This window comes from Ipomoea triloba, chromosome 11 (assembly GCF_003576645.1).
Source record: "Ipomoea triloba cultivar NCNSP0323 chromosome 11, ASM357664v1".
NCBI lineage: Eukaryota > Viridiplantae > Streptophyta > Magnoliopsida > Solanales > Convolvulaceae > Ipomoea > Ipomoea triloba.
The window spans coordinates 11,704,250-11,716,016 of record NC_044926.1 but is presented as its reverse complement, the minus strand read 5'-3'; positions in this window follow the sequence as shown (position 1 = coordinate 11,716,016).

The following is an 11,767-nucleotide window of genomic DNA, read 5'->3' as shown; positions in this document are numbered from 1 at the left end:
ATATATATATATATATATATATATATATATATATATATATATATATATATATATATATATATATATATATACATACATATATATTATGAGTACAACTACAGATAAAGATGTCATTATTGTTCATTATTGTTAGGAATATAGCGGAATAATGCGGAAGCGAATAATCGAAAATTGAGAATTATAGAAGTTAAATAATAGGGAAAATATATAATCGAAGAAAATTATATTGCTGACAAGTAAATGACTAACAAGTCAAATAAAATATATATATATATATTAATCTCCAAAAGAGAGTACAAGAAATATATATATATATATATGTACGTGAGATAGACTAGAGAAAAGGATATATATATATATATGTACGTGAGATAGACTAGAGAAAAGGAAAGAATTCAATGTATATTGATATATGAAAGATGAGCAAAAACAAAGCAAAAGTAGCCAACCTATTTATACATTGAAGACATCAGAGAATTGCGTCAATTGTAAGAAGCACCAAGGATTTCGGAGAACGTGCAAGAACCATGAACCATGCTGCCATGCGACGTGGAGGGTGGAATTGGTCTTCATGGACTAATTTGAGCCACATGATTATTTTCTAACAATCTCCACCTTGGATCAAAATTCACTGAAAATTAACAATTGGAACACCTTAGTAATAGGAAGAGGCTTGGTAAGCATGTCTGCTGGATTCTCCAATGTGTGAACCTTCTGGACAACAATATTTCTCGCAGCTATAACATCTCGGATGAAATGGTATCTGACATCAATGTGTTTGGTTTTGGCATGATATGTATCATTTTTGGTGAGATGGATAGCACTTTGGCTATCTGAGAACACAACAGTCTGACCTTGTGAAACACCAAGCTCCATAACCAAACCTCGTAGCCAGGTAGCTTCTTTGACACCCTATGTTGCTGCAATGTATTCCGCCTCAGTCGTAGATAACGCAGCAATAGACTGAAGCGTAACTTTCCAACTGATAGCACAATTACAAAGAGTGAAAATATAACCTTTCCAACTGATAGCACAATTACAAAGAGTGAAAATATAACTGGAAAGCGATCGACGTCTGTCAAGATCACCACCATAATCAGAATCTACAAAGCCCATAATGTCAGTAGATGCAGAAGAACTCCGGTCGAAAACCAAGCCCAAAGAGGAAGTACCCTTTAGGTAACGGAGAATCCATTTAACAGCGTTCCAATGTTCCTTACCAGGGTTATGCATATAACGGCTCACAACACTTACAGCATGAGCCAAATTAGGTCTAGTGCACACCATAGCATACATAAGACTACCAACAGCACTAGAGTAAGGAACTTTTGACATATAAGCCACATCAACATCAGATTTAGGGCATGAATCAGAAGACAACTTAAAATGTGCACCAAGTGGAGTAGACACAGGCTTACAATTAGACATATTGAATCGATCAAGCACCTTCTCAACATACTTTTTCTGGAATAGATAAAGTTTACCAGCTTGACGATCCCTGTGTATCTCCATGCCAAGAATCTTCTTTGCTGCACCAAGATCTTTCATCTCAAACTCATTGCTTAGTTGAGACTTCAACTTCTCAACAAGAGACATGTCAGGGGAAGCAATGAGCATATCGTCAACATAAAGTAGAAGGTAGACAAAAGACCCATTAGAAAATTCTTTGAAATAGACACAACTGTCATATTGGCTTCTTGAGAATCCTTGCCCTAGCATACAAGCATCAAACCGCTTGTACCATTGCCTTCGAGCTTGCTTTAGCCCATAAAGAGACTTCTGCAGACGGCATACACAATGTTCCTTACCAGGAACCTCAAACCCCTCAGGTTGGTACATGTAAAGTTCTTCATCAAGCTCTCCATGTAGGAATGCAGTCTTTACATCAAGTTGCTCCAACTCCAAATCAAAAAGAGCAACAAAAGCAAGTAGTACACGTATAGAGGTATGACGAACAACAGGAGAAAAGATCTCGTTAAAGTCAATACCTTCACGTTGATCGAAACCTCAAACAACCAACCGTGCTTTCCACCGTGCTTTCNTTACCTTTTGGCAACTCTACAAGCTCCCAAGTCTCATTCTTATGGAGACTTTCCATCTCCTCTTGCATAGCAACCAACCACTTGGACGAGTTGGCACAGGAAATAGCTTTAGAGTAGCAGGATGGATCACCATCAACCTCCTGTGCAACTGAAAGAGCATAAGCAACGAAGTGGGTTTCATCATCACTTGCATACCTAGCAGGTTTTTTAATTGTCCTCCTAGGCCGGTCTTGGGCAATAGAGTGCTCCCGTTGTGGCTGAACGAGAGGCGCAGTGCTAGTAGATGCATCATCTTTAGTATTACAATCAATGGTAGTAATACTATCAGTAGGCCTGAACTCAAACTCCACCTTCTCTCCAGTACTCTGCATATCACCTGTACTGGGAGCAACACAATCTTTTCCAGAAGAAAGTAGTGCATTTTCATCAAAAGTGATATCACGACTCAGAATGATCTTGTGAGAATCAGGAGACCATAGACGATATCCTTTTGACTCAGAATCATAACCAAGGAAAATGCATTTGACAACTCTAGGGTTTAATTTACCCGTACTGGAATGAGCATAAGCAGGACATCCAAAAATTCGTAACATAGAGTAGTCAACAGGATTACCTGACCAAACTTCTTCTGGAATTTTGAAATTGAGGGATGAATGTGGAGACCTATTTACCAAATAGGATGCAGTAGAAACGGCTTCGGCCCAAAAATCACGCCGTTTCCATAACCCAGCATTAGAGAGCATACAACGAGCTCTCTCTAACAGAGTCCTGTTCATACGTTCGGCAACACCATTTTGGTGGGGTTTTCCAGGCAAGGTCTTGTGCCTGGCGATTCCTTGTGCTGCATAGAACTCAGTGAAATCTGACTCGCAGAACTCCAAGCCATTTTCTGTCCTGAGCTTCTTGACCTTTTTCCCTGTCTGAGTCTCAACGAGAATTTTCCACTTTTTGAAAATAGAAAATGCCTGATTTTTATGTTTCAGGAAATAGACCCAGACTTTACGAGAAAAGTCATCAATAATAGACATAAAATATCTACAGCCTCCCATAGACTGGAATTTAGTCGGTCCCCATAAATCAGAATGTATGTATTCCAATACATCTTTGGTACGGTGTGTAGCAGTAGAGAAACTAACCCTCTTTTGTTTCCCAAAAACATAATGCTCACAAAATTGTAATTTACCCGTACCTGAACCGATGAGGCCTTTCTTGCTCAGGATATGCATGCCTTTCTCACTCATATGCCCCAGACGCATATGCCATAGTTGAGTGAGATCAGCATCAGACACCGATGAGGATACCGCAACTGAACCTGTCACTGTACTGCCATGCAACACGTACAAGCTTCCAGAACGAGAAGCTTTCATAAGAACAAGAGAGTCTTTAATAACTTTCAGAACTCCACCTTCAGCTGTGTACTTGCACCCCAGAGATTCCAAGGTGCCCAATGAAATCAGATTGCGTTTCAAATCAGGAATATACCGAACATTGGTAAGAGTCCTGATAACGTTATCATGAGTTTTGATCTGCACACTTCCAATTCCACTAACCTTGCATTGGGTATCATTACCCAACAAGACAACTCCACCATCAACTAGTTCTAGAGAGATGAACCAGTCTTTGTGTGGACACATGTGGAATGTACAACCAGAGTCCAGAATCCACTCACTATCGCTCCGTTTGTCACCGGAGCTAACAGATAACATAACATCGCCTTCTGAATCACTTTCCACAACACTAGCTTCAGCAGACTTCTTCTCTCTCTCTTGCTTGTTCTTCAGTTTGAAGCATTCAGTCACATCATGACCATGCTTCTTGCAGTACTTACAGGATTTGTTGGACTTACGTCCTTTGGACTTGGATCTAGATTTTTTATTGCTACTCTCCGTTTCAACTGAACGACCCCTAACAGTCAAGCCTTCACCTTTGTCCCCAGACTTAGTTTCTAAGTCAAATTTTTCTTTGGACAACAGGTTCGACTTAACACTGTCGAAAGTTAGGACTCCAAGAGTATTACCATACAGCATAATTTCTTTGAAATGCTTGTATGATGTAGGGAGAGAAACAAGCAATAAAATAGCACGATCCTCATTGTCAATTATGACATCAATATTTTCCAAGTCCAATAAAATAGAATTAAATTCATCCAAGTGAGACTGAATTGAAGTACCTTCCGTCATACGGATTGTGTACAGCCGCTCCTTCAGGTGCAGCTTGTTCGCCAGAGATTTGTCCATGTAGAGCGAATCCAGTTCGTCCCATAAATCTGACGTAGTTGTCTCACCTATCACCTCATGTAGAACCGATTTAGACAGGCACAACTGAATGGTTGAACGTGCCTTGTCATCCAAATCTTCCCAAGCTTCATCTGTCATTGTAGCCGGTTTCTTCTTCTTCCCAGCTAGCACTTTTTTCAAACCGTTCTGGGTTAGAACGGCTTCCATCTGAACTTTCCAGATAGAAAAGCTAATTTTCCCGTCGAACTTCTCGATATCGAACTTGGTAACAGTCGACATCTTTGAAAATAATTCTCAATTAAACCGCTCTAATACCACTTGTTAGGAATATAGCGGAATAATGCGGAAGCGAATAATCGAAAATTGAGAATTATAGAAGTTAAATAATAGGGAAAATATATAATCGAAGAAAATTATATTGCTGACAAGTAAATGACTAACAAGTCAAATAAAATATATATATATTAATCTCCAAAAGAGAGTACAAGAAATATATATATATATATATATATATATATATATATATATATATATATATATATATATATATATATATATATATATATATATATATATATANATATATATATATATATATGTACGTGAGATAGACTAGAGAAAAGGAAAGAATTCAATGTATATTGATATATGAAAGATGAGCAAAAACAAAGCAAAAGTAGTCAACCTATTTATACATTGAAGACATCAGAGAATTGCGTCAATTGTAAGAAGCACCAAGGATTTCGGAGAACGTGCAAGAACCATGAACCATGTTGCTATGCGACGTGGAGGGTGGAATTGGTCTTCATGGACTAATTTGAGCCACATGATTATTTTCTAACATATATATATATACATATATATTATGAATACAACTACAGATAAAGATGTCATTATTGTTCATTTTAAGAAAGTAAAATCCTTTACCAGCAATCAAATTCAATCGTTCTGCTTCAGGTTTGAAATCCCATAAGTCATCAAACTCTGTATAAAAAAAAATGTGTTAATACATTAAATGTATAAGGGTATAAGTAATTACATGTTTTACCTTTACCAATCTCTGAGAATTGTTTTGCAAAGCCAATAGTTTTATTTGTAAGCATCAATGGAAGTGCCTCATACTGGTAATCCCAGATATAATGCTTTGAGTAATCACTACAAGGGCATTCAACCTGATTAGAAGAAGATGAAGAAAAGGCATAATGTGTCATTTTGCTGGTATATTACTTTAACAACGAAGAAGGAACATAGGATAATACAATTGATAGTTTAGAAAATGCAAGCTTGGAGGCAGTCATTCGCTTTATTTAATAAGGAAGGAATGGAGCATAACAACTGGCAATTTCTAATTATACGCGTATCCCGAGGATTCACATGCAACAACAAAAGTCAAAAGAACAGTTCACAAAAATTTTATAAATTTTTTGTGTTTTTTCAGTTTTTTTGGTGGAATAGAACTATTATGAAAAATTTTGAGTTTGGCATAACTTTTTTTTAGATTAAGATTGACAAGAATTTATATGCATGTATAAGTCTTCATTTGAAATTGTTTATGTTTTAATGAATGAAACAATGTATTTTTTTTAAATTATATTAGATATTTGTCCATTTATTTGAATCTAAAATAGTAGTAACAAATAGCAGAAGTTTACATGTTTCGTTTTATAAACTACGCCAGCAAAAAATTGAACCAAACTAAAAAATCAACAATGATCTACAAAAATAGACAATGATTTCAATAAACTTGTATATATGAATTAAAAATTGTAATAATATTTCAGATTAATATGCGGTCATTGGTCATTTGAAGAAAGTAAAATCATTTACTAACAATCACATTCATTGTTGTACTCATGTTTGAAATCACAGATTTATGATTCAATTATGACATCATTTAAAATATGAAATATTGCAATGAGTATTTTAGAAATTACAATTTCATATTTTACATGATAATTATTATGTGATAATTATTTTTGTGTCACAGTTTGCTCTATAATTATGTGAATCATCGGTAAAGTATTTTTCAGATAATAAATATGTGCTATAGGTCCTAAATGTTAGATTTTCCCACTAAACTCATTTTCGATATGTTTATCAAAATTATGGGATAAATATATAATTATGTCCAATTTGCTAAATACCATGTGAAAGAAATAAAGTATAAGCCAAAATATATAAATTGATGCATAATTTTAAGGGTTATGTACTTGATAGAACCAAACAATAAAAGTATGGAGTATTGATTCAGAATATATTTTTATTCATCGTTATGCAAAAAATCAAGTACCTCATCTATTTGCTGAGGATTTAATTCTAGATTATCAAAAAATTGAGGAACATGTAATGAACTTTCAGGTTGGGTTACAGGAAGGTAATAAGAAGAAGAACGTTTACATTTATTGCATTTTTTCCTATACGAAATATTACTATTAATAGTAACTCTAAGTTTATTAGTTGCCTTATCCAATTTCATTGTTGGATTATCAAGCAACATTTTCTTCTTTTTTTCCAAATCACTCTTTATCCTTTCAACCTCCGCTTCATCCTGAATATTCCCAAATTCCTACAAAAAGGAAATTGTTATCTCTCATTCAAAAATATCAATTACTAAGTTGATAAATAAACAGAAAATACCTGGATATTTTTTGCCATCCTTTTCAAAGTCAAGAATTTCCGGTTAGGCCATTCGGAAATTCCTAATTTCCTACATACCCTCCTTAAAGTAGATGAGCTAATCAATAATTTCTTTGCAGCATCAGGTTGTTGCAGATGTAAATACTGAAGCATCTCTTCTTTAGTTATTGTGTTGGGATTACGAAAGGAATTTTTTATTCTATTTTTCCCAAGTAAGACATTGTTACTAATACTTCCTACAGCTATCCCAGAAATGGCATTATTTTCCTCCATAAATGCAATATTATTTTGATTTTTAGCCACAACGTTCGTAGCTAGATCACCTTAATAAGAAGTTACCCATTAAAACAATATATATCATAAGAAGTAAAGTTTATGAAAAAGTGTAACACTTACCAACAACTTCGTTGAACTCTAATTGTAAATCCACTATATCTTGAACATAGGCTAAATCCATACTCGTTTGAGATACATTAGTCCTCAATGGTGATATTTGAAAATCATTCCAAAATGAATGATCATCGGTTGAGTCATTTTTGTGAGGAAAAGAGGAAGTAGAATGACTTGCCATTATGAAAAATCATAAACAAAAAGATAAAACTAAGAAGAGAACTTATAATAAAAATGTTGAAAATATAAAAAAGATGTGAACAACAATTTAATAAACTGAAGAAAATATACCCCAAATGGAGCATCCTCATCAATCAACGGCTATTGTACATGGTAAAATGACATCTATTGTTCGAAAGGACAGCTACGTTGACAATTTGCATCACTGTTTCCTAAAAAAATCTATTGTTTTATACAACTTCTGCACATTAAATTTTCTTGATTGGCACACCAACTTCCCTCGAAATAATCAAAAGTCTTCAATAGTCTCACATAATGTTTAATTAAACTGTTAAACTTTTATATAAATTAATGATTCGATTGGCATTAAAATCTTCTTAAGTGTAACTCACATTGTTTGTTGTTTTTTCTTTGTTCTTAGATTTATTACTTTATTAAACTTGTAACACTTTTTAGATATGGCAAATATTTAACTTTGTAATACACGGAATATAATATACCATAAAGCTAAATAATCATTTACTACATATTTTATCTTGACAAAGACATATAAATTAAAGTTTAGACACATAAATGATTTATTACCATAAGGCACCCACTCAAGGTAATAGCTAAAAATTGTTTATGTTTACAAATGTCTATTGTACTCACATATTTGCATCATTGAATGACAATAAATGATTGATAAATATTATATTTGCATCATTGAATGACAATAAATGATTGATAAATATTTGTCATCGATCATTGAATGACAATAAATGATTGATAAATATTTGTCATCGTTATCACTTAAAATTAATACTTCCACTAACTCTATTATCACTTAAATTAGGGATCCAATTACCACATTACCTATCATTAGTAATTATTGAAAATATGAAACAAATAGTTAAAATCCATTAACTCCATTATCACCTTAAACAATAGTGGTTGAGTGTCTTTTTGTGACTGCTGAATAAAAAAAAAAACATGAGTGGCTAAGTATATTTTTTTTTGTAGTGCTTAAGACAAAAAAATAAAAATAAAAATAAAAATAAAAATAAAAATAAAAAATGGCCGCTTTCCTGTTTCGTGATTGATGCTCAACCTTGTCCTCTGCTGAAAAAAAAAATAAAAGTTTATTGCTTTTTTGTGGAAAGACGTCCAACCCTGTTACCTGGTTAAGGAAACAAAATGGACTACGATACTTGATTTTCTCTTATCTCTGGACCTTCTGGTTTTGCTGATGTTTTCATGTTTTATAATGTAAGTTGTTTTACAATTAAATGTTCTGAGTTGATTATAAAGCAAAATCTCATAACTCTCCATTTTCTTTGGTTTTTTCAGCTGGCCTTGTCCACCTCCACCAAAACTGTAAGCAACACCAGTTGAGCATTACTACCAATTCAACCAATTCTGATACTTGTTAACTCTAAACGACTTCCTAAACTGTAAGTATAAAATACATCATTATATTACTTTTTACTCTTTTATTCTTACTAATCATTAATTACAACTGACAAATTTACAAACTTTCAAAGTGTATATATAGACTTCATTATAGTTACTATGACTTCTGCGTTCTAAATTTTTAGGGTAAAAGTATTCACATAGTATCGTATACTTGTAATTGTTTCTAGCACTCATGGCTTCTATGAACATTCTCTTACGTTATATTTCTCCAACGAACACAACGGAATCGATACACGTCAAATTCATACAAATGTTGTACCTCGTCGACACAAATTACTTTGAACTTGATTCTTTACAATACATCTTCCACGATGAAGAGGTAATTCACTTGTAACATTGTGTTTTATTAAACTCTTTCTTATTGCATATAGATTTTGTTAAAGCAGGTGTTAACTGCATTTACACAACAGGGCACCTTTATTAACATGCATATTCCGAATGAATGTGTTCGAAAGTATGCGAAGATATTTAAAGAGGGCCGGGTTTATCGCATAAAAAAATTTGTGGTCACGACTAATGTGCACAAACACAAGACAACCAATCACAAGTACATGTTAAACTTGTCTTTGAGAACACTTGTCAGAGAATTAGATGGTGCGAATTTCCCCACTTTTACGTATCCATTAAGCGGTGAGCTCTCTTTAACATAAAATTTCATTCTTAAAACCTGACAATCCTACGTGACTTACTTCTTCTTATTTAAATATCTTTTAGTAACACAAACTCGACCATTATTATGTAGTATCAACACAATTGACCAAATGATTATGTTACTACATATTTTATTGTCAAACAAATAGAATTTATTTATAATTAAATGCCTTAAACAATTTTGTTTCTATTTTCCCTGCTTACAGAGCCTCAAAGCACAAGTATGACTTCAACTAACGAAAAGACACTACAGGACTTAAACAATGCTCTCATGCATATTGTCTCAATTAAAGATATCTACGGAAAAGGAAAAGTAAGTTGCATTGGGTTGAAAAATAGCACCACTTTATCATAATCTCGTGATATTTACATTCAAATAGCGCACTCTAGAACATTTTTTTAATGTGTTAGCATGAATATAAATTTAATAAAACTTTATTTATAATTGTAAGGCTGGTGAATTTTGGATTGGTGGAAAAATTGTTGCAGTAGAGAACTCTTACAACTGGTTTGCTGTGTGCTGTCAAGCAAACGATTGTAATAGTCTACTCATTCCCCTTCCTTCTGGTGAATATGAGTGCAAAAAATGTTTGACAAATTGGACAAAGGGCATCGACAAGTACAATTTAAAGCTTCAAGTAGAAGATGCCAATGGCAATGCAAAATTGAAATTGGTGGACAAAGACTGCATCCAACTGATAGGCAGAACAGCATCAGACCTCCGGGCAAAGCATAGGCGCATAACCCCTCAACTGCCAAAAGAAATACAATCATTGGTTGGACTTGGCATGTTATTTATGGTTGAGGTTAAAAGGGAACAATTGGAAAACAGATACGCTCCATTGTCCGTAACAAAGATAATAAATGATCAAACATTAGTCAGCCTTTACTGTCCTGAGGTTATAAAAAAAAAAAAACAAAACAAAACAATTGGTATCTTGAGCCAGAAGAAGGAGACATTAACTTGTTAGACGAGGTAGACTATTAGCACTACTTCTGTTTTTTTTTTTTTTTTTTTTTAAAGCAGCACTACTTCTGTTTAGTTTGTTTAATATGCAAATTTGTTTACAAGCAAAAACTCAAACTATGTTAAATGCTTTTTCACATGATTTAGGAATTTATCGAAGCTGAATGAAACGAATCATTTGGAGATCATTTTGTACATGTTCGATTAGTACTTTTATATTTTTTATTATACATTGATGCAATTTGACACAACTTTTTTTTTATTGAGATGGACAAGAATTTAAATGCATGTATAAGTCTTCATTTCAAATTGTTTATGTTTTCTTTGGTGCAACACAACTAACTTTATTTTAAAAAAATAAAAGCATTACATGTTAGTACATTTATTTGAATATGAGATATGAACAACGCCAAAGGTCTTGTGGTCAAGCGGCATGAAGTAATTCTCCTAAATAGGAGGTCATGGGTTTGAGCCTTAGTGGGAGCAACATTGACTTTGTTGGGGCTTCAATAAGTTGAGAAAGTATATGAACAGAAAAACCACTGTACGAAAAAATGAACAATGATTTTAATAAACTTGTATATATAAATTTTACAACTCTATTTATTATCAATAAACTTTTATGTATGAATCTCCGTTTGACAAAAATGAACTAGATCTTTATATTTATATCGTACATAACTATTGAAATAGCACTCTTGACCTCTTAATTACATTCAAATTTTTTTAAAAAAAAAATTACAAAATAAATACCAAAGAATTTCAATTTTAACACATTTTTTTATATCATTATTTTTATTCGATCTTTGTTGGGCATTATACTACGCGCATCGCGCGTGCCACCGCTAGTATATATATAAGCCCCAAAACAATGTTGCTTTGGGGCTATCTAATTTTGTGAAGCAATGTTTTGACAATTGATTTAACTCAGACATTTTATTTTTTAAGAAAACAAGTCACTGTCTAATTTGAATAATACACAAGAATCATTGCTCTAACCAAATAGATTGTTAGCACCAGCTATTGGTACACCAATATTCAGTTCAACTAATCTCAATTTAATTAGTAGCGTACCTAACTACTCCCTCTGTCTCGAAATATCTGTCTTACTTTCATTTTGCACGCAGTTTAAGATAGTTAAAAAAAGTTAACTCCATTTCCTTTTACGCCCCCTGTACTTTCTGACATTTTTGCTTTATTTCTTCATC